Here is a 22,911-nt window from a genome sequence, read left to right on the forward strand (position 1 = left end):
ATTGCTTCATCTCAAAGTTGCAGGTGGCAAGGGCCGCAAGATCCTCATTATATGCCCATGAGTCTTATTCGCATTTCTGTAACTAGTTTTAGAGGCTAGAGTGCAATTATTTGTAATACATCGATGCACTGAATGCAAACTAAATGTCATATATTAATAACTGCGACAAATATTTGTGTTTTACTGTCTTAGTCGGATCGAAACCTTGAAAGCGTATTCACCAGATGCGATTCACAATTTTGGAGCTTCTCCAGTGGTTGAGTTGGCAATGCCTCTTTGCTGTACAATATTGTTATTGAGATCACTGTCATTGGAACATCCACCAGAAGACAGGCATGGTCTGGCTTATTGTTGTCAGCTTTCCTGACGGATATTCTGCCTTTGCTCGAAACGTGAAGACTTAAGGTGAATTCGAACATTCCATACGGCGAAAATTTGATGTTTCTATTCTTCCAGCTCTAACATACAAATAACAGTTACAATAAGCGGCAGAAAAGCGCCTCTGAACCAACAGTTAATGATGCATTCATAATTAGTGGAATCTGACAAATTCCATCTGTCATCTGGTAATTGTGAAAACTACTTTTTCATCTTCACAGCACCGCAGTATGAACTCAAGGGTTTCATAGAATACCTATACTTGATTTCGTTGTGATCGTTTTCAGTGACAGTAGGGGAGGAGCAAAACCATCTGACTTGAAACATACTTTTCCAGTTGGATTTGAATCTTTGGCTACAGTTGCTGTAGCACGTCCAGTGAGGTATCAAGAATGTGAGCAATCACTCATTGCTAAAGTATAGCCTAGGGCAGAAAGAAGCAGGTTTTCGACAAAGTAAACGATGAGAGACACTGTCGCTGTCACTTATTAAACAGGAATTGTTCAGAAAATTACAACAATATCTAGTGAAATGAGTAGGTTGATGCAGCTCCAGTCTGGCACTATCACTGAGTTGCCAAACGTTTTCCGAATAGCACTTATGATATAAATGTGTGTGTGTGTGTGTGTGTGTGTGTGTGTGTGTGTGTGTGTGTGTGTGTGTGTGTATGTCTGTTCTTAGGACATTTCCGAAAGGACAGACACTACGAATCGAAATAGACAGACTTCTTAATCAATTAAAGATTGATGGACAGATGTCCAGGCTGTCATGGGCATTAAAATAGAACAACAGCATCAGATGAAAATTTGTGCCTGACCAGATTCGAACCCGGATTTACAAAATTTTAATACCAAAATGCTGCATCTGAGTTCTTACAATAGTGCAACAGGTGCGCACTGGTTAGATGTAACTGAAGAGAGACTCCAACTCGGATTGTAGTTAAGGGCGAATCCCAAGCGCATGGCCACGAACAATTGGGAGCGGAAACTTAATGTCATCAGAATCTTGTTGAAGGACCATGACATGCGATCGTTAGACCGACTGAACAAAGTTCAGATTATAAATACATACATACTCAGAAAAATATATTACGTCGGAGCAGTCTTACCGATACTGCAGGTCACTGCACATAAAAATATAAGCTGTAGTCTCTTGGTATGTGTGGAAACAAAATCTCATCAAAGTAACCTTCGACACGGCGACTTTGCAGAGGCAAAACGGAGGACTTGGAATTAAAAACGTGATTTTAAACTAATGCACGCCACTAAGACAGGCATCACGAAACTTCTGTTCCTCTCGTTAGATACTGGGGATAGGAACGCTCCTGTTAATGTAGCACGCCAGCCTAGATTACGTCCGAAAGTATTATGGCGTTTGAAGCTGTATAAGACTTCCACGAGCACAAACCAACACTAGAACGGTTTATGATTATATTACCAGACATCGTCTTCACAAACCAATTCCGGTAACTTAACCTACAAAAAACTGGAGGAACGTCTGGAAAAATACCAACAATAAAATTCTATCAACTACAGTAAGTGCCGTATGGTGCAACTTTGTAAACGAAACCATACCCATAGCGGAACGGTTATGCAAAATCAAATTGAGACCATCTCCATACGGCGACAAATGACGGCTTGTAGAAACTGTAGCGCACATCTTCTCATGTGAAAATAAAATCAGGATTTGGAACTGGACTACGAAGAAGTTAGCACTGTCAATAGAACCGCAGAAAGTCAAATACCGATAACTGAAGCTCTACAACCCGACTGGAAATGTTACCCGTCCGCAAAAAACAACAGTTATTCGTGGCTTCTGGGACAGTTTGTGTTTTACGTCATAACAAACAAAACAGTAGAGTACATGTTCTATATTGCAGTAGAACATTTTAAGTTGAAGAAGAATAACAAATATAAGGAATGGTTTTAAATTTTTTATCTGTTGCTTTATGTGGGCTACAAAGAGGTGGGCAGTTTTATTCATTAGAAGAGGAATACTATTCTTTCACTTTTTTTATTCCTGGAATATTCTTTTACGTTGGATCTAAAATCAGAACTGTTATAATTTGACAAAACCCCACCGGCTCCGAAATTTCTTTTATTTGTTGAAAAATATATGGCTTCCTAACAGATCTCATATGCATCCAGTGCATAATAAATTAAAATGTGAATACATTTCTGAATGAATGTTTGTTATGTATTTTTCCGTCACCCTTTCCATTGTTATAAGTTATGTTCTACAAGGAACGCACGCCACCAAAGACGCAATCTGTAATTTACTTTACCAAAATTACTACTTCAGTTTTGTTCTACAATTTAAAGGAATATACGGGTGCAAACATGGAATACATGGGAATAATGCAGCTGCCCAGTGCCAGGTTTGGGAGAGGCATTGTGGCCAGGCCTCGGATCTTCGACCCCAGCCCTCTTTGCCTCCGCCTACCTGGTGCTGAAAGTCTTCTCAAACAATTAAAAAAAAAATAATAGTCCAATGAGCACAACGTCTGTCTAGAAAGCAGAAGGTCTGCGTTCGAAGCCCAGTCGGTCACAAATTTTCATCTTCCGTCGTTGCTGTATTTCAACGTGCTGTGACAGTGTGGACGTCGGTCCTTCGATATTTAAGATGCAGTTGTTTTTTGAGGCAATAGAGGTGATTTGCGAACATTTGTCTTGCCATCAATGTAACAGAACTTCAACGGCTTCCAACCCTTAGTCATACCTTTGTGTCGGCGCTAACCCATGTCATATACATCAGAATTAGGTTGTAGTTCACATTTAGTCAAATAACGAATGGTCAGTATACAAGTATGCCGGCCGGGGTGGCCGTGCGGTTCCAGGCGCTACAGTCTGGAACCGCGCGACCGCTACGGTCGCAGGTTCGAATCCTGTCTCGGACATGGATGTGACTGAGGTCCTTAGGCTAGTTAGGTTTAAGTAGTTCTAAGTTCTAGTGGACTGATAACCTCAGAAGTTAAGTCCCATAGTGCTCAGAGCCATTTGAACCATTTCTGAAGTGTACGAGTATTTACGAACAGTACAAGCAGGATTGCAGCGAACTGATCACTTAACCAAGTGCAACATGGAGTACCTGTGAATGAGTCATTCCAGCTGCACAACTGAGTGTAAGATTTGTTAAGCATTTCATTGCAGAATTAATGTAATATCCGCACGATAATCTCTGCAGTCATACTGTATTAGGAGCCCGCGATTGGAGTACTATGTTCGTTAAATCGGATAACTCAAGCTGAGGCCAAATAAAGACAAGCGACGACGCCACAACACTATATTTACTTAAGTAGGTAGTCAGCGCTAAATTATGTGTGCCACCATTAACGTTACTGTAAGCAGTTTGACACCACAACTACTGACAACCTGAACCATTATCATCACGCAGTTGTGACTCTCAGTGATTACAGGTTGCTGATGTTTGTCAAGAATATTGGAAAGCGCCTCTGAAGTTCCATTTGCATTACGACTAGGACGGAGAGAATGCTAAATAACAGTAATAGGTCACCCAGCGAAGAGAAGAGTCCACGTATTGCCTCAAGTTCTTGCAGTTTGAAATAATTCAGTTCCCGATAGTTTCACACTAACGGGTTCTTTTGGCTATCGAATCATATGGGAATCATAAAAGTGTAATTGCTAGAACGCTCAACAACCTTAATAACACCTCATTCTGGATTGAATACGACTCGGAAAGCGACGTTAACTTGACGTTTTCATGCATCTCCTGACGTCTCACTGAATGAAGTCTGAAGTGCACGCACAGTTGTGTTGCCTGCCGCAAGGATTCTGTGAAGTGTTGTGGCAGCTGGTAGTCATTTCTGAATACACACATGTGCAAATATCCTCACTGCTCTAGCTGAACTCGTCTTTGTTGCATTTTTCCCATACCGTAAATAGCACAATAACATAAGGCTTGCTCTGCTGAAGAACTTGATGCCCACAAGTCCTTAAATAAGAATCTCCTAGCGGAAGTTATACATGAAAGGAAACAGACTGTTGGACAAAAGAATAGACAGCTCCCTGCTTTTGGCGTTTCCGATAGCGCCTACGATAAGAATCTGGTGTCATATTATGCTTCAAAACTCTAAAGTGTTTATTTTTTTACTTCATACTAAAACAAAAGTTGTGATATGAGAAGAGGACATGACTTATATGCTTCTCAGGAACTTTAGTTTTTCGTGTTTAGTTTCTCACTTCATATTACAACAACGGCGTTAATATGAGAAGAGGAAATGAAATATACGCTTCCAAGACATAATATTTCCTTGTGTGCTATTATTGCGTACATGAAATCCTGCAATTAATTTTTGTATGTGGGATAAATTTTGATATCACCTCACATTCCTTTGTGAGAAGGTTCCTATTTTCTTCGGACTCAAATAGAGTGGACATTTCATCACTGGTTAATATTCTGATGACTAATGACGTGATACCCGTTGCAAATTGCTCCATGGCACCTGTGAGTAGAATCTCACGTTGGTCACTATAAGAACACGCAGGCAGTGATATCCGCTCACTGCAGTCAGAGCAAAGGTGATTTCTTTCTGTTTAGCGCGAAGCGTCTGCTGCAGTGTCCACGCTCAGCCAAAATAAACAAATCGCGGCGGCATTGGGCACTACTAATCGCTTGCACTTGTCGCGAGCCTCGACAACAAGAGCGCACTGTCTCTGCTAACGATACCAAGGAGTTAATACACCTTACTTAACGTAATACGAAGGACGTGGGATGGGTAAAAATTCAGTTTGTAACTTCCCATCGCATTAAAATACTTTACAGTCATATTTGATGCAATATTTATTGTTGGTTGTCTCTCTAATGTTAATAATATTGATTCAGATTGTGCGTTAACACGAAAACACACACACACACGCACACACACACACACACACACACACACGCAAACAGTCATTGATTCCAGTGTGGGTGACAACTACTGTGTGTTGAACAACACATGCACCAGTCAGTTCCTCAGTTGGCGTCGAGTGGACGAGATTTTTCAAATACCTTGCATTGCAAGAATTGTAAGGAGGGAACTGAAAGTAAATGGACTTGTTGTATGCTAAAGAGCTGCGACAAAGCAAAGCTTGACCGATTATCAGATAATTGTCCACATGGGCTTTGTGGACGAGTATACTTTTAGTAACCAACTCACCCACGATCATTACGTAAGATTTCTCGAGGGCGTAGGGGAACTGATTTCATTAAGTCGTCGACAGTGTAGCGTGATGGTTTACTTCCCACCATACGTTTTCTATATTCGTCCAAAGGTCGCTTGCATTTGTAGGGACACATGGCAATGACCTTGTTACGTCTGCCCACATGTTCTCTATCTGGTTGATGTTCGGTGATCGTGGAACAAACGGCAACAGCTTTATCCTCTCTTGGCCCTGAAACCAATCTCGCACTGCTCTACTATTATGGATGAGTCTCTGCTCCTGTAAATACACTGTTATCTCGTTAGTTCATATATTTATACTTAAATAACGTATTTGTAATAAGCACATTGGATTATTATTTTCCACAGTGTTTACGAATTCATTCCCTGTCATAGATAACTGATCTGGATTCAACAGTCCGATTAAGAATGTGGTTCACCCAGTCTATCATATGATGAGAGTCGTAGTCGGATATCCACATTAAGACTGACTGGCTGAATCCGATTAGGACGATCTTGTATCGAAATGAAATTACAGAAATCGGATAATTTGAACGTCTGTATTGCAACGATGCTGCGCACATAAATTCCTATGATGGAGTAACAGCTAGCAACTGTCTAAGAAAAAGTGAGAAATATGTCGACTAGCAGCAATGTAACGTAATTATAACCCATATTTATCTGATGGACATACTGAATCGAACAATACACATCTATTTCAGTGGAGGGAAGATACTCTATATCAGATTTGCTGATGACATAATAATAATAATAATAATAGTAATAATAATCCCGTGTGGCCGATAGGGGAAACCCTCCCCCATGTGGGTGGTACCGAGGAAATCAAATACTTGGGGTGAACCAAATACTAACACAATCCTGAATGGCTACTCAATCCGTTGAACCCAAAATTCAGACACATCTGAGTGAAAATCACCGCTACTCTGTTCACCGACTGTTATCTCAATGAGCTAGACTGAAAGTATTTGCTTCTAAAGGCTTCAACACCCTCTGGTCCTGTTCGGTCCTGCTATCACCTAGGCCAAACCAATGAAACACAAGAAAACATGAACTATGCAAGCAAAGGTAACTTTACCCCAGGTGGTACAAAACCTGGCCACCGATAGGCGGCAGTTGGATTTTCGCACTCTGGGGAGTCCAGGTTAGCACGGCAGAGAATATCGAAGAACTCTGGTAAATTTCCCTACTAGCAGAAATCATTCATTTGAAAACTAAACATCGATACATTGATCCAAGCACGAAAACGAAATAATCTCACAAAAGAAAGCGACCGACAAAAAATTCTCATCCTTGCTCTTCAAGAACCACGATTAATTGACAATTAAAACTTGCATTACGGAAACCATGGCATCTTCAAGAGCAAAATACAACAAAAGGTAGCGAAATGCGTACCAATCTTCGGCACTGCATTTCTCGAACACAGATCTGTCATCAACTCTGTCAAAGAAATCGCATCCATCAACAATCGACTTATGACTATGCTCATTAAGAGCCCCTATAAAAGATATGCACTCGAAAATACTACGAGCCAAATTCACCAAGATGACGTGAAAACACTAATGGGAGACTTCAACTCTCTATTTGGGACAGAAAAAACCTGTAGAAAAATCATTTGTACAAATTCAACACACCGAAACCCTTAGACCAACGGCACACGTCTGACAGACATTTGCCAACAATTCAACCACAAAAGAATGTCTTCCCACTTTAGGAAGTAGCCTGTTCCCAAGAAACATGTTTGGCCAACAGGTGCAAGCTGCTTTCGTTCGCCTTTCGAGACTCGCTGAAAGCCAGATTTTTAATTCTTTTGTAGCAGAGCTACAAGCAGGCAGATACAAACGCAATAAGGGAATCGTAAGACTACGCTCGAGCAAAATGCGCCTTGCTACTTTCAGTAACCCTTAGTGTAAGAGCGAAACCTTACGGTACTGCCAAATTCATAATGACGACATATTTTTTGTTATTGTGAATACATAATTTTATCTATGAAATGCCACATTTTCATAATAATTGCGAATGATACAGGAAATGAAGTAAATACAGATCTTTTCGAAGTCAAAAGTCGGTAATATACTACTAATTCGTGTTAAAATAGGCTCAATCGTCTTACAGATATTTAATGCTTTATTAAGAGAGTCTGCCGTCGTGATGTTTCTCTAGTAAGCTGAATTTAATTTGTATTAGTACAGTGAATATTTTAATTGGATTTTCTATTAGTTTACTAAACGCAACAGTAATCATCAACGAGAAATTAATCAGCAAAAGAATTTTCTTTCACGATATCTAAAACGATCTGACAATGCTAAAGTTGTTTACAAATTCTACGCCAGTAGAAACCTATTGGTTCCAAGGATATCATTATACCAGAGTAGTTTTAAGAGTATTTTCGTCTAGAAATGAATTGCGTTGACGGTTGATCGATCCAGAGCGGGGAAGGTAAAACTTTACGAATATATGACGAGAGGGACAAGTGCTTGAGAGAGGACTTCTCTATCAATACAAGTGCCTGAGAAACGACTTTAATTTCAATCTCCTGGATAGTTTTGTTTCTCAAATCAAGAGGCGCTTTATCATGCACTAGCACATGTGATGTAATTGTGTTGCTCGATTTTCTTACGCTGAGACCGAAAGGTGTCTCAGTTGTTGGCAACAAATTCCAGCTGTGTTGCACACAGCCCTTGGGGCAGAATTCGTAGCCCAAAACACACTTTTGGAGCTATCACATGTAAAATATTATGTCCACACTACCCTTTGCCCGCGTTTATGTCTTTTGGAGGGGCTCAGCCTTTCATTTCTTCCTAGGACGTTAACGATAAAGGCATCATAACACGTCACCAGTAACAGTACTGCATACGAATGCTCAATGAGCGCACTGATGACGTTCAATAATAGTCACTCCGTTGATTTTAGTTGTTTCGAATTAGAGCATGCAGTACTCCTACACCAGACTTCTGAACTTTGCCTGTTGAATGCAAATGTCGCATGATGGTAAAATGGTAATCTATCACATATATCAGTAGTCGAGACTTCCTTAATGTGGAAGATCATTCATGCCAGACGATATTTGTTGAAACAAGAATATCTTTTTCTGGCGTATTTTTCCCAAAAGCACTGTCTACGGCCATCCTGATTTAGGTTTTCCGTGATTTCCCTAAATCGCTTCAGGCAAATGCCCCGGATGGTTCCTTTGAAAGGGCACGGCCGATTTCCTTCCCCATCCTTCCCTCCCCCGAGCTTGCGCTCCGTCTCTAATGACCTCGTTGTCGACGGTACGTTAAACACTAGTCTCCTCCTCCTCCTCCCAAAAGCACTCGCTCCACAACAATTCAAATCCTTCTAGCTGCCTCCTCTGCATTCACCGCTCTGTTATACCAAAAGTAAACGTTGTGTTGCAGATGTTACACATATTTCCACTTGCGACTCAATTTTACAATGCTTAACTGTAGTTCATGATTTTCAAGTTTGCAAAATCCATTGCTTAACTGCCAGATGATAACTAGAACTTCAAATTCGAAAATGACAGTTGAGACACACACCGACAGCGTCGCGACGCGTTCACCTGGGCGGCGCCGGATTTCAGGCGGCGGGTGGCGTCTGGCCGGTGGCCGGTAGCCGCTGCAGCGCGAGGAAACGCTCGAGCGTAAGCTGTTATGATCGCGGCGCAGCCACGGGCTATCCTGCGGAATTATTTCTGGAATACTTGTTGTTGCTGGTGGGTAGAATGTTACGCGAATTATCTTCGATGTTCAGTCAGACTCATAACTTTAGACCGACTGTGGTACAAAAAAAAAAAAAAAAAAAAAAAAAATACAGTTGGACGCGAACAGGCGACTATAAGTTTAGAGTGCACGACGCACGACGCTTGCCACTTCTTTTTTTTTATTTAACCCGGGCCCTTAGGATTGACAGCCTGTTGCGCCTACCACTTTTTTTTCTCTATCCATCTTTTTTTTTTACATTTTTTCCTTTTTTTTTAATAAAGAAAGAAAATTACCTCTTCCACTTCATTCCACTTCAGGCGTTGGCCCCTATCACCCATACTACCCCCAAAAACCTATCTAGCCTAAAAACAAAAACAAAGCTAGTGCCACCGCCAATTTCATCCTAAAGCTAACTAGGACGGCCGTTCGCCACCACTCCAGGTTCCGCCAACGAACAAAAATTAAATACGCCTCTGAACTTTGTATTAAAAAAAAAAAAGGAGAAAGGAAAGGATATAATACTTTATTATATTTTATTTGTTGTTCATTTTGTTCTTATTTTGTTCTTGTGTATTTATTTGGATTCGAACGCAGGTCTCCTGCCCACTTTTTTTTATCTTTTTTTTATTTATGTAGATATCAATGTGCGAACAGTCATAGTTAATCTAAACTAAAACAGAATGAAGACGCCATCGAAGATATGAAACATAAATAACATGAAAAGAAAGCTACCACGTCGTAGTGAGGCTTCCCAGCGACTGCGCCCACTTATAAAGATTGATCAATATACGTATGCTCGTTTGCTGTTCGTTCTGACCTCATCTGGCACTGCCTGGAACGTTCCAGCTGCACGGCGGGCTGTGAAAGGCACTCCATAGCTAGTTTGCGAAGCACTGTTGATATCTGGTATGCCCGGAAATAGCATGATGTCTTTCTTGCAAATAGAGCCAGAAGTCAAGGAAATTCTTGTGTCCATCACGACAGAGGTAATGGACTGCATGTCCACGTATCCAGGTGACAGAGTTGGTTCGAGTCTTGGGGTAAAATGTCTCATCCGGAAACAATAACGTGCGTGCAGATATATGCTCCGGCCTAACTCGCAAGAGATAAGCCAGCATCTGCCGCACTAGGTGCCAAACCGGTTCCGCCTCTCCACAGCTGAGGCGGTGCTCGTCAGGATCTACTGTATTACAACCCACACAATTGGGAGATTCTGCCATGTGGATATTATAGAGACGTTCTTGCGTCACCAGCTTCCCATTAACGACTACGTACCATTGGGAAACAACATCGGAATCAAGCATGGCATCGTGTACAGTCTTCCACACCACGCGCCACCGTACGTCAGGATATTTTAGTTGGACCACATTTAGGGGGCGGCGTTGCAGCATGTCATGATATAGGCGTCGAGTACCGATAGAGATACTCAAGGTACCCTCCGCCACACACCGTCAGGTGGCTTGCGGAGTATGGATGTAGATGTAGATGTAGAGTTGTGGCCATTTGTGGTGTCGTGAGCGCGACACTGCAATAGCTTTGTTCTAAATAGAAACGTCCTATATAAAAGAGGGGCGCTGGGATGTCCTGTAGTGGCACTGGCGCTCTTAGTGAAGCAGGTCGTAGCGCCGTCAGAAGCAGACTCGTGAGGCTCGTAGGACAACGGCGCAGCAGACATAAATGTGAGCTAACATAAAGGGCAATGGCCCTATCATGGACGTTAACTAGGCCGAGACCACCTTTCTCCTTGGGGAGGGTAAGAGATACGTATCTGATCTTCAGTAACATACCAGCGGTGGCGAAGTATCCCAGCGCTCCCATAATGCTACGAGCCAAGGGCTTCGGAATGGGTAGCGTTTGGGCGACATACGGTATGCGGGACGCAAGGTATACATTGGCATAATACGCCCGCTGAACGATGTTGAGGGATCGCAAGCGCTGATTTGCAATTCCGGCCCTAATTTGGTTAAGAAGGCGTCGATAATTGAGCGTCGTCTCGCGTCGCATGTCGTTCATGAAATCTAAGCCCAAGCAGCGCACAGTATCACTGAAGCGTAAGGGGGCAATGTGTTCCTGCGGTAGCCCAATCCCAATGCTCAAGGCGACGGACTTGTCAACGTTGTTTTGGCTACCAGAAGCTGTACCGTAGGTTACAATCCAGTCCAAAGCCGCGGCCATGTCGTCAGCTCCACGTATGACGATATCCGCATATGCGGTGCAACGATAGATGGAGCCTCCGAACTGTATCCCAGTGAGCCTGTCTCGGAGACCACACAACAAAGGTTCTAAGGCCAATGCAAATAACAATGTTGATAATGGACATCCCTGTCGTACTGATCGGCGGATCGGCATGGGTGCCGTCAGTCTTCCATTAACAAGAACTCGAGAAGTTGCACCATGTAGTAGGCGTGTCAACACTGTGATAAAGGGATCGGGGTATTCCATGCGCCGTAGAACGGCCGTGAGGAAAGTGTGGCCCACACGGTCAAAAGCCTGGCTAAAGTCGATAGACGCGAGAGCTGCCGGCAAACGTCTCCCCCGTGCAAGGGAGATGAGACCTCTGTAACGACATAACGTAGTTCTGATGTTGTTGGTTCGCCCCAAGGACGTCTGATCGCCGGACAAGACGTGCAATAGTGTGCCGCGAATACGTTCTGATAGCAGCCTCGAAAAGATCTTGAAGTCACTGTTCAATAACGTTAAGGGACGATATTCGCGGACATGATTCCGTCCCTTCGGCTTATGGATGGGGACAATCAGACCTTCCAAGAATGGTGCAGGCAATGTCATACCCGGGGACATCAATACCTGGCAAATTTCAATCAAACACGGTAGCAACAGTTGTTTAAAGGCTCGATAGAACTCTAATGGTAATCCATCGATTCCTGGTGATTTATGGGGATCACCTTTACCAATGGCGTCGAGCACTTCCTCTTCTGTCACTTCTCCCAATGAAGTCGGTACCATGTCTGGTGGAACTGTACCGTGGACATGTGCTGAAACGGTGTCTATCGTCGCCATATCATGGAGCACTGCTGAATAAAGTTGAGCGTAATGCCCATAGAAGGCTTCTGCTACATCTGCTTGTTCTACCTCGTGTCGACCGTCGTCCGTTATCATGTCGGTTACCAGTGCCCTACGGCGCCTCCTGCGTTCTAGGAGCACGTGGTGCATAGATGGCCTTTCTGATTGTATCATGTTTGGAGCACGCGACCGTATAACAGCGCCTTGTAAATGATGGCGTGCTAAGGAGACGAGCTGCGCTTTCGCGCAATTGACTGTGAACTGCCTGTCAGGTGAGGGCTCCATAGCAAGACATTCCCGTAGGACGGTGTAATAAAAATTTTCCTTGCTCCTCCTCCATGCCGCTGCTTCCCGGCCGTAAGCCATGAAGGTGCGCCTAAGAGCAGGCTTCGCACATTCAATCCACCAACTGAGGGTCGATCGGTAACGACCACGACGCTGTGAGGACGCGTTCCACGACTCTTCGACAGCACCTTTACATGCCGGCTCGTCCAGATGGGCGACGTTCAGTTTCCAGGGGGGCCTACTGCGCCACACACGTGCAGGTTGGAGGGCAATGGTGCAAATATAGGCTGTGTGGTCGGTGAAAGCAGTGGGCCAGAGCTCTGCTCCTCTTGTCGCCGTCGACAGGGTGCTTGTGACGTAAATCTTGTCTAACCGACTTGATGAATGGCTTGTATAATGGGTGTAACCAGGAGCTGGGCCATGGACGTGGCGCCACGTGTCAATCAGGTGGAAGTTACGCACTAGCATTTCCAATTCCGCACACGGGACGTGATGTGGCTGCTGATCAGACGGAGATAATGTACAGTTAAAATCTCCTCCGATCACCATATCGTCTATGCGGCCCATAAATAGACGCGTAATATCTTCCGAAAAAAAGGGGGCCCGATCTCTCCGTCTCCCTGATCCTGAAGGGGCATATACATTGATGAGTCGTACACCGTTGACAGTTACTGCCATGGCTCTTGCACTCGGTAAGTACAGTACGTCCGTAGCCGCCAAACCGTCCCGTAGCAGAACAGCCACACCACAATCGGTAGAAGAGGCGTGGGAGATGTGGGCGGTATATCCGTAGAAGTCAGGCAAACTAGCGACACATACTTCCTGTAAGAGGGCCACGTCGATGTCCGCCGCGTCAAGCATGCGTTGTAGCATTGTCAGTTTGTGTGGTGCCCTTATCGCGTTGATATTGATTGTGGCAAGGCGAAAGGTGTGCTGCCTAACCTCTTCACCTAGGGTAGACGCCATGGCAATCAAAGCTAACCGCAAGAGATGCCGGACCCACCAAACCCGTTACAAATTATGAGTCTTTCACGCTAGGAGTGGCATCCCCAATGGCGCCCCCTCCCCTGTCATCCGTGCCCTCTTCAGGAAGTTCCTCAACATCGTCCGACCACAGTGGGTGCAACACGATGCTGTGTAGCTGATCGGCACCTAAATCTCTCTCACTTACGTCGTCTTTGGTAGAGGTAGACGGAGCACCATCCATCGACGCGGCCTGCCGCGTTTGTGGTGCAAGAAGTAACTGGGCACTCGTAGTACTGGCAAGCGAACCGTCTACACCACTTAGATCCTCAGCAGGCGCAGCATCCATGCCGTCTGATGAGATGTCACCTTCATGACCGGCCGTGTGTAGGAGGCAATCGTCAGAAGGGGTCCGCCGACGTCGCTTGCGTCGTCGAGGTGAACGTTGCTTTCGAACGTGGACATCCGTATCCGAATGTGGGAGGCAATCCAGCGTCGTATCACCTTCCGCTAGGAAAGCCGCGGTCGGGACAATGTTCGCGTCCACGTCCATCGCGTTCTGAATGTTATGTTGCGTCTTGAGTCCGTGGGACTGTTGCTGCTGTTGTTGCTGTGAAGGGGGCGACATATGGGTTGGCACCGAGGGTCCTTCCTCCTCCTCCCTTGGTACTTCTGACGTCGATGGATGTGTCTGATCGCCCGTTTCGTCCTCAACTACGGTGCGCATCGTCGTCTGAGCGTACGTGAGGAGCAGGATTGTCGTCCCCGTCGGGGAAACGGAGTCACCCACTGGTATCTGCGTAATTCTACGTTGTAAGCAGCTCGATCGAACATGGCCTTCCTGCCCACATCCGGAACAGGTACGCGGTTGACCGTCGTACATGATGATTGCACGACAGCCACCGATGTTCAAGTAGGACGGCACATGTTTCTTGAGCTCAAGTTTAATTTGGCGCACACCATTGTAGACCTTATACGTCGAGAAAGTTTGCCACTTTTCTGCAACGTGGCTGATAACATTGCCATATGGTCGGAAGGCGTCCTTGACAACTTCCTCTGGGACCTCAAAGGGGAGCTCAAAAACCCTTACAGTCCTTAGGCCCATGCCAGCATGATCCACCGTCACTGCACCGATATGCCCGTCAGAATGTTTGAATCTGAGAGAGTTCGAGTATTTAGAAACCACTGTCGCGCAGACCTCTGCACTGGTCATTTTAACATAAACCACGCTCGCCGTTATAGAAAAATGTATTCCGACGACAGCCGCCGGATCTAAACGTAGATCGTCGCGTATGAACTGTTCTATTTCATAGGCTCGAGGACGCCCGTGATCTGGTTGGAAAGTAATTTTGATCGTATCGTGGCGCAATGTGTGTGCCATAGTCGCACTGAACTTGGAACAAATACAACTCGCGCCGCGAGAGGGTAAACACAAGCAAGCGCTCACGGTCGCGCTCGGCGGGGCGCAGCGGACGTCCTGGCCCCACCGCAGCCGAAAGCAGACTAAACTAGACCACGGGCTCACATAGTCCGACAACGTCTCGGAAGTAGATAACACTTCCTCCTGACACTTCCGCATCTTACAGTGTTCCCAGATTGTGCAGATTGCCGGACTTAAGAGTTGTCAGGGGCGGTCAGTTTTATTGGCCACCTTAAGTGAACGACTCGGACTTAGTCTCTGTGGCGGCCGGCCGGCGGTCAGTTTTATTGTCTAAGACTGTACATAAAAAGTAGAACAATCGTTTGGTTGCCACTTCCTGCAGCCATTTTAGAAGCTCAGGGGTCTGTTATCCATGCTTTCTCCCTTATTTGAAAGCAAGTCATCCAGTGCTTTGTTAAAGTCTAGTACTGACCCCTCTATGTTATCTTGTGCTTAACAATTGAAGATAGTATAAAACAAACACTGATACCGCCATGGCATTTGAGAATTTCGATAAATCCATGGGATATGTTTGAAATACTAAGGAGAAGACATACATAAAATAGAAAAAGGTATAACACATAGTTACTCTGGCTCTCAGCACTACAAGACTGAACTACTAAGGTCATCAGTCCCATAGCACTTAGAACTACTTAAACCTAACTAACCTAAGTACATCACACACATCCATGCCCGAGGCAGGATTCGAACCTGCGACCGTAGCGGTCACACGGTTCCAGACTGAAGCGCCTAGAACCGCTCGGCCTCTCTGGCCAGCACACATAGTTACTCTGCAGTTTCAACACGAACAGTATATTGGTAATGACAGTAGAAAATCAAATTACCAAGAATACAATGAAATCCGCAGCTTATCAAATAGAGCTGCTCGTCTTGTATGTACAAATGCAGCAAGTCCTGTAGCACAACATCGATATAAACACAAAGAGAATACATTAGACAGCTAAGATTAGCTCAGGGGTATACGTAGTGAAGAATATAAAGAACTGCGTAAAGGAATAACCACGTTAATTAATGCAGAACTTAAAAATAAACGAAGTACATCTGCATCTACGTACAGTCTTAGACATAAAAACTGACCGCCGGCCGGCCGCCACAGAGACTAAGTCCGAGTCGTTCACTTAAGGTGGCCAATAAAACTAACCGCCCCTGACAACTCTTAAGTCCGCCAATCTGCACAATCTGGCAACACTGTAAGATGCGGAAGTGTTAGGAGGAAGTGTGGTCTACTTCCGAGTTCTTCTCGGGTTGTGTGAGCCAATGGTCCAGTGGTAATCGTCATGCATTCTAAACTTATAGTCGCCTGTTCGCGTCCAACCGCATTTTTTTTTTTTTTTACCACTTGGAATTAAAGACGTGATTTTAAACTAATACATGCCACTAAGACAGGCATCACGAAATTTCTGTTCCTCTCGTTAGATCCTGCGGATAGGAGCGCTCCTGTTAATGTATCATGCCAGCCTAGATTACGTCCGAAAGTACTATGGCGGTTGAGCGATTGGGGCTGTATAACATTTCCACCAGCATAATCCAACACTAGAACCGTCTATGATTATGTTACTAGACATCGTCTTCACAAACGAGTTCCGGTAAATTAATCTACAAAAAACTTGAGGAACGTCTGGAAAAATATGAACAATAAAATTCTATCAACTAGAGTCAGTGCCGTATGGTGCGACGTCGTAAACGAAACCATACCCTCAGCGGAACGATTATGGAAAATGAAATTGAGACCATCCCCATACTGCGACAAATGTCGGTTCGTAGAAACTGTAGCGCACATCTTCTTATGTGAATATAGAATCAGAATTTGGAACTGGACTAGGAATAAATTAGCACTAACAACAGAACCACAGAACTGTCTTATACCGATAACTGAAGCTTTACAACCCGACTGTAAATGTTACCCATCCGCAAAGAATAACAGTTATTCGTGGCTTCTGGAACAGTTTGCGTTTTACGTCGTAATAGACCAAACTTAGAACTAAGAACAGTACATGTTTTATATTGCAGAAGCACATTTTAAGCGGAAGAAGAATAACAAATATAAGGAATGGTTTCAATTTTTTTATCTATTTCTTTACGTGGGCAAGGAAGAGGAGGACAGTTTTTTGATTAGAAGCAGAATACTATTCTTTCACATTTTTAGTCCTGGAATTTTCTTTTACGTTGGTTCTAAAATCAGAACTGTTGTAATTTGGCAAAACCCCTCTGGTTCCGAAATTTTTTTTCATTTGTTGAGAAATATATGGCTTCCTAACAGACCTCATATGCACCCAGTGCATAATAACTTAAATTGTGAATATATTTCTGAATGAATGTTTGTTACGTATTTTTCCGTCACCCTTTTCACTGTTATAAGTTACGTTCTACAAGGAACGCACGTCATTGGAGGCAGCAATCTGTAATTTATTTTACCTTAATTACTACTTCAAGTTTGTTTTACAATTTAAAGGAATATATGGGTGCAAACGTGGAATAAATGGGAATAATGCAGCTGCTCAGTGACAGGTATGGGGGAGGCATTGTGGCCAGGCCTCGGATCTTCGACGCCTGCCCTCTTTCCCTCCGCCTACCTGGTGCTGAAAGTCTTCTCAAACTTTTTAAAACAAATAATAGTGCAGTGATCAGCACGTCTGTCTAATATGCAGGAGGTTCCGGTTCGAAGCCCAGTCGGTCACAAATTTTCATCTGCCATCGTTGCTGTATTTCAATGCGCTGTGACAGTGTGGACGTCGGTCCTTCGATATTTAAGATGCAATTGTTTTTTGAGGCAATAGAGGTGATTTGCGAACATTTGTCTTGACATCAATGTAACGGGACTTCAACGACATCCAACCCTTAGTCATTGCTTTGTGCCGGCGCTAACCCATGTCATATACATGTGAATCAGATTGTAGTTCATATTTAGCCAAATAACAAATGGTCAGTACACAAGTATGCCGGCCGGGGTGGCCGAGCGGTTCTAGGCGCTACAGTCTGGAACCGCGCCACCGCTACGGTCGCAGGTTCGAATCCTGTCTCGGGCATGGATGTGTCTGATGTCCTTAGGTTAGTTAGGTTTAAGTAGTTCAAAGTTCTAGCGGACTGATGACCTAAGAAGTTAAGTCCCGTAGTGTTCAGAGCCATTTGAACCATTTTTTAAGTATACAAGTATTTACGAACAGTAGAAGCAGGATTGAAGCGAACTGATCACTTAACCAAGTGCAACATAGAGTACCTGTGTAATGAGTCAATCCAGCTGCATAGCTCAGGGTAATATTTCAAAAATGGCTCTGAGCACTGTGGGACTTAACAGCAGAGGTCATCAGTCCCCCAGAACGTAGAACTACTTAAACCTAACTAACCTAAGGACATCACACATCCACGTCCGGGGCAGGATTCGAACCTGCGACCGTAGCGGTCACGCGGTTCCAGACTGAAGCGCCTAGAACCGATCGGCCACACCGGCCGGCAGTCTGGAACCGCGCAACCGCTACGGTCGCAGGTTCGAATCCTGCCTCGGGCATGGATGTGTGTGATGTCCTTAGGCTAGTTAGGTTTAAGTAGTTCTACGTTCTGGGGGACTGATGACCTCAGATGTTAAGTCCCATAGTGCTCAGAGCCATTTGAACCATCCGGAAAGCGACCTTAATTTGACGTTCCCATCCATCTACTGACGTCTCACTGAATGAAGTCTGAAGTGCAGGCAGAGTTGTGTTGCCTGCCGCATGGATTCTGTGAAGTGTTGTGGCAGCTGGCAGTCATTGCTGTGGCAGCTGGCAGTCATTGCTGAATACAGACATGTGCAAATATCCCCACTGCCCTAGCGGAAATCGTCTTTGTTGCATTTTTTCCATACCGTAATTAGCTTGTTCTGCTGAAATACTTGATGCCCACCGGTCCTTAAATATGAATCTCCTAGCGGGAGTAATGCATGAAAGGAGACAGACTGTTTGACAAAAGAATGGACAGCTCCCTGCTTTTTGCGTTTCAGATAGCGCCTACGACAAAAATCTGGTGACATATTATGCTTCACAACCCTAAACTGTTTATCTTTTTACTTCATACTAAAACAAAAGTTATGATATGAGAAGAGGAAATGACTGATATGCTTCTCAGGAAATTTAGTTTTTCGTGCTTATTTTCTCACTTCATACTAAAACAAGGGCTTTAAGATGAGAAGAGGAAATGAAATATACGCTTCCATGACATAATATTTCCTTGTGTGCTACTACTGCATACATGAAAGACCTGCAGTTAATTTTTGTATGTTGAATAAATTTTGATATCGCCTCACATTACTTTATGAGAAGGTTCCTATTTTCTTGGGATTCGAATAGAGTGGACATTTCATTACTGGTTAATATTCTGATGACTAATGACATGATACCCGTTGCAATTGCTCCATGGAACCTGTGAGTAGAGTCTCAAGTTGGTTACTATAAGAACACGCAGGCAGTGATATCCGCTCGCTGCAGTCAGAGCCAAGGTGATTTCTTTCTGTTTATGGCAAAGAGTCTGCTGCAGTGTCCACGCTCAGCCAACATAAACAAGTCGCGGCGGCATTGGACACTGTTAATCGCTGCACTTGTCGCGAGCCTCGACAACAAGAGCGCACTGTCTCTGCTAACGATACTAAGGAGTTAATACATCTTACTTAACGTAATACGAAGGACGTGGGATGGGTAAAAATTCAGTTTGTAACTTCCCATCGCATTAAAATACTTTACAGTCATATTTGATGCAATATTTATTGATGGTTGTCTCTCTAATGTTAATAGTATTGATTCAGATTGTGCGTTAACACGAAAACGTACACACACACACACACACGCGCGCGCGCGCACGCAAACAGTCATTGATTCCAGTGAGGGTGACAACTACTGTGTGTTGAACAACACATGCACCAGTCAGTCCCCCAGTTAGCGTCGAGTGGACGAGATTTTTCAATAACCTTGCATTGCAAGAATTGTAAGGAGGAGACTGATAGTAAATGGACTTGTATGCTAAAGAGCTGCGACAAAGCAATGCTTGATCGATTATCAGATAATTGTCCACATGGGCTTTGTGGACGAGTATACTTTTAGTAACCAACCCACCCACGATCATTACGTAAGATTTCTCGAGGGCGTAGGGGAACTGATTTCATTAAGTCGTCGACAGTGTAGCGTGATGGTTTACTTCCCACCATACGTTTTCTATATTCGTCCAAAGGTCGCTTGCATTTGTAGGTCCACATGGCAACGACCTTGTTACCTCTGCCCACATATTCTCTATCTGGTTGATGTTCGATGATCGTGGAACAAACGGAAACAGCTTTATCCTCTCTTGGCCCTGAAACCAATCTCGCACTGCTCTGCTATGATGGATACGGCTCTGCTCCTGTAAATAAACTTATATCGTTAGCTCATATATTTATATTTAAATAACGTATTGGTAATAAGCACATTGTATTATTATTTTCCACAGTGTTTAAGAATTCAGGGCCTGTCATAGATAACTGATCTAGATTCAATAGTCCGATTAAGAATGTGGTTTACCCAGTCTATCAAATGATGAGAGTCGTAGTCGGATATCCATATTAAGACTGACTGGCTGAATCCGATTCGAACGATCTGGTATCGAAATGAAATTACAGAAATCGGATAATTTGAACGTCTGTATTGCAACAATGCTGCGCACATGATGGAGTAACAGGTTGCAACTGTCTAAGAAAAAGTTAGAAATATTCGTACTAGCAGCAATGTAACGTAATTATAACCCATTTTTAAGTGGTGGAAATACTGAATCGAACAATACACATCTATTTCAGTGGTGGGAAGATACACCATATCCGATTTGCTGATGACATAATGACAATAATAATAATAAAAATCCCGTGTGGCCGATAGGGGAAACCCTCCCCCGTATGGGTGGTACCGAGGAAATCAAATACTTGGGGTGAACCAAATACTAACACAATCCTGAACGGCTACTCAATCCGTTGAACCCAAAATCCAGAGACACGTCTGAATGAAAATCACTGCTATTCTTGTCACCGTCTGTTAGCTCAATGAGCTCGGCTGAAAATATTTGTTTCCGTAGGCTTCAACACCCTCTGGTCCTGTTAGGTCCAAGTCAAACCAATGAAACAGAATCAACTATGAACTGTGCAAACAAAGTCAACTTTACCCCAGGTGGTACACAACCCGGCTGTCGGCTGGCAGCAGCTGAATTTTCGGATTCTGGGTAGTCCAGGTTAGCACGGCAGAGAATATCGAAGATCTCTCGTAAATTTCCCTACAAGCAGAAAACATGCATATGAAAACATCGATACATTGATCCAAGTACGAAAACGAAATAATCTCACAAAAGAAAGCGACCGACAAAAAATTCTTATCCTTGCTCTTCAAGAACCACGGGCCCGCATCTCGTGGTCGTGCGGTAGCGTTCTCGCTTCCCACGCCCGGGTTCCCGGGTTCGATTCCCGGCGGGGTCAGGGATTTTCTCTGCCTCGTGATGGCTGGGTGTTGTGTGCTGTCCTTAGGTTAGTTAGGTTTAAGTAGTTCTAAGTTCTAGGGGACTGATGACCATAGCTGTTAAGTCCCATAGTGCTCAGAGCCATTTGAACCATTTGAACCAAGAACCACGACTAACTGACATTGAAACCTTGCATTACGGAAACCAATGATTCTTCAAGAGAAAAATACAACAAAAGGTAGCGAAAGGCGTACCAATCTTCGGCATTGCATTTCTCGAACACAGATCTATCATCAACTCTGCCAAAGAAATCACACCCATCAACAATTAAATGGTTCAAAAGGCTCTGAGCGCTATGGGACTTTACAGCGAAGGTCATCAGTCCCCTAGAACTTAGAACTACTTAAATCTAACTAACCTAAGGACATCACACACATCCATGCCCGAGGCAGGATTCGAACCTGCGACCGTAGCAGTCGCGCGGTTCCGGACTGCGTGCCTAGAACCGCGAGACCACCGCGGCCGGCATGACGAGAGGGACAAGTGCTTGAGAGAGGACTTCCCTATCAATACAAGTGCCCGAGAGACGACTTTCCTATCAATCTCCTGGATAGTTTTGATTCTCAAATCAACATAGTGCGTTATCATGCAGTAGCATAGGTGATGTAGTTTTGTCGCTCGATTTCCTTACACTGCGACCGAAAGGTGTCTCAGTTGTTGACAACTAATTCCAGCTTTGTTACACACACCCCTTGGGGCAGAATTCGTAGCCCAAAACACACTTTTGGAGCTATCACATGTAAAATATTATGTTCACACTACTCTTTGCTCTAGTTTACGTCTTTTGATTGGCCCTAGCCTTTCATTTCTTCTTAGGAAGTTAACGATAAAGGCATCATAACACGTCACCAGTAACAGTACTGCATACGAATGCTCAATGAGCGACCTGATGACGTTCAATAATAGTCACTCCGTTGATTTTAGTTGTTTCGAATTAGAGCATGCGGTACTCCTACACCAGACTTCTGAACTTTGCCTGTTGAATGCAAATGTCGCATGATGGTAAAATGGTAATCTATCACATATGTCAGTACTCGGGACTTTCTTAATGTGGAAAATCATTCATGCCAGAACGATCTTTGTTGAAACAAGAATATCTTTTTCTGGCGTATTTTTCCCAAAAGCACTCGCTCCAAACACAGTTCAAATCTTCCTAGCTGCCTCCTCTGCATTCACCCCTATGTTATACCAAAAGTAAACGTTGTGTTGCAGATGTTACATTTTTTTCCACTTGCGACTCAGTTTTACAATGCTTAACCGTAGTTCATGATTTTCAAGTATGCAAAATCCAATGCTTAACTGCAACATAACTAGAGCTTCAAATTCGAAAATGACAAATGATAAATACACTGAATGCGTGGCGCCGCTTTCACGTGGGCGTCGCCGGATTTCAGGCGGCGGGTGGCGTTTGGCCGGTTGCCGGTAGCCGCTGCAGCGCGAGG

Source organism: Schistocerca serialis, chromosome 1 (genome assembly GCF_023864345.2).
Source record: "Schistocerca serialis cubense isolate TAMUIC-IGC-003099 chromosome 1, iqSchSeri2.2, whole genome shotgun sequence".
NCBI classification, from domain to species: Eukaryota; Metazoa; Arthropoda; class Insecta; order Orthoptera; family Acrididae; genus Schistocerca; species Schistocerca serialis.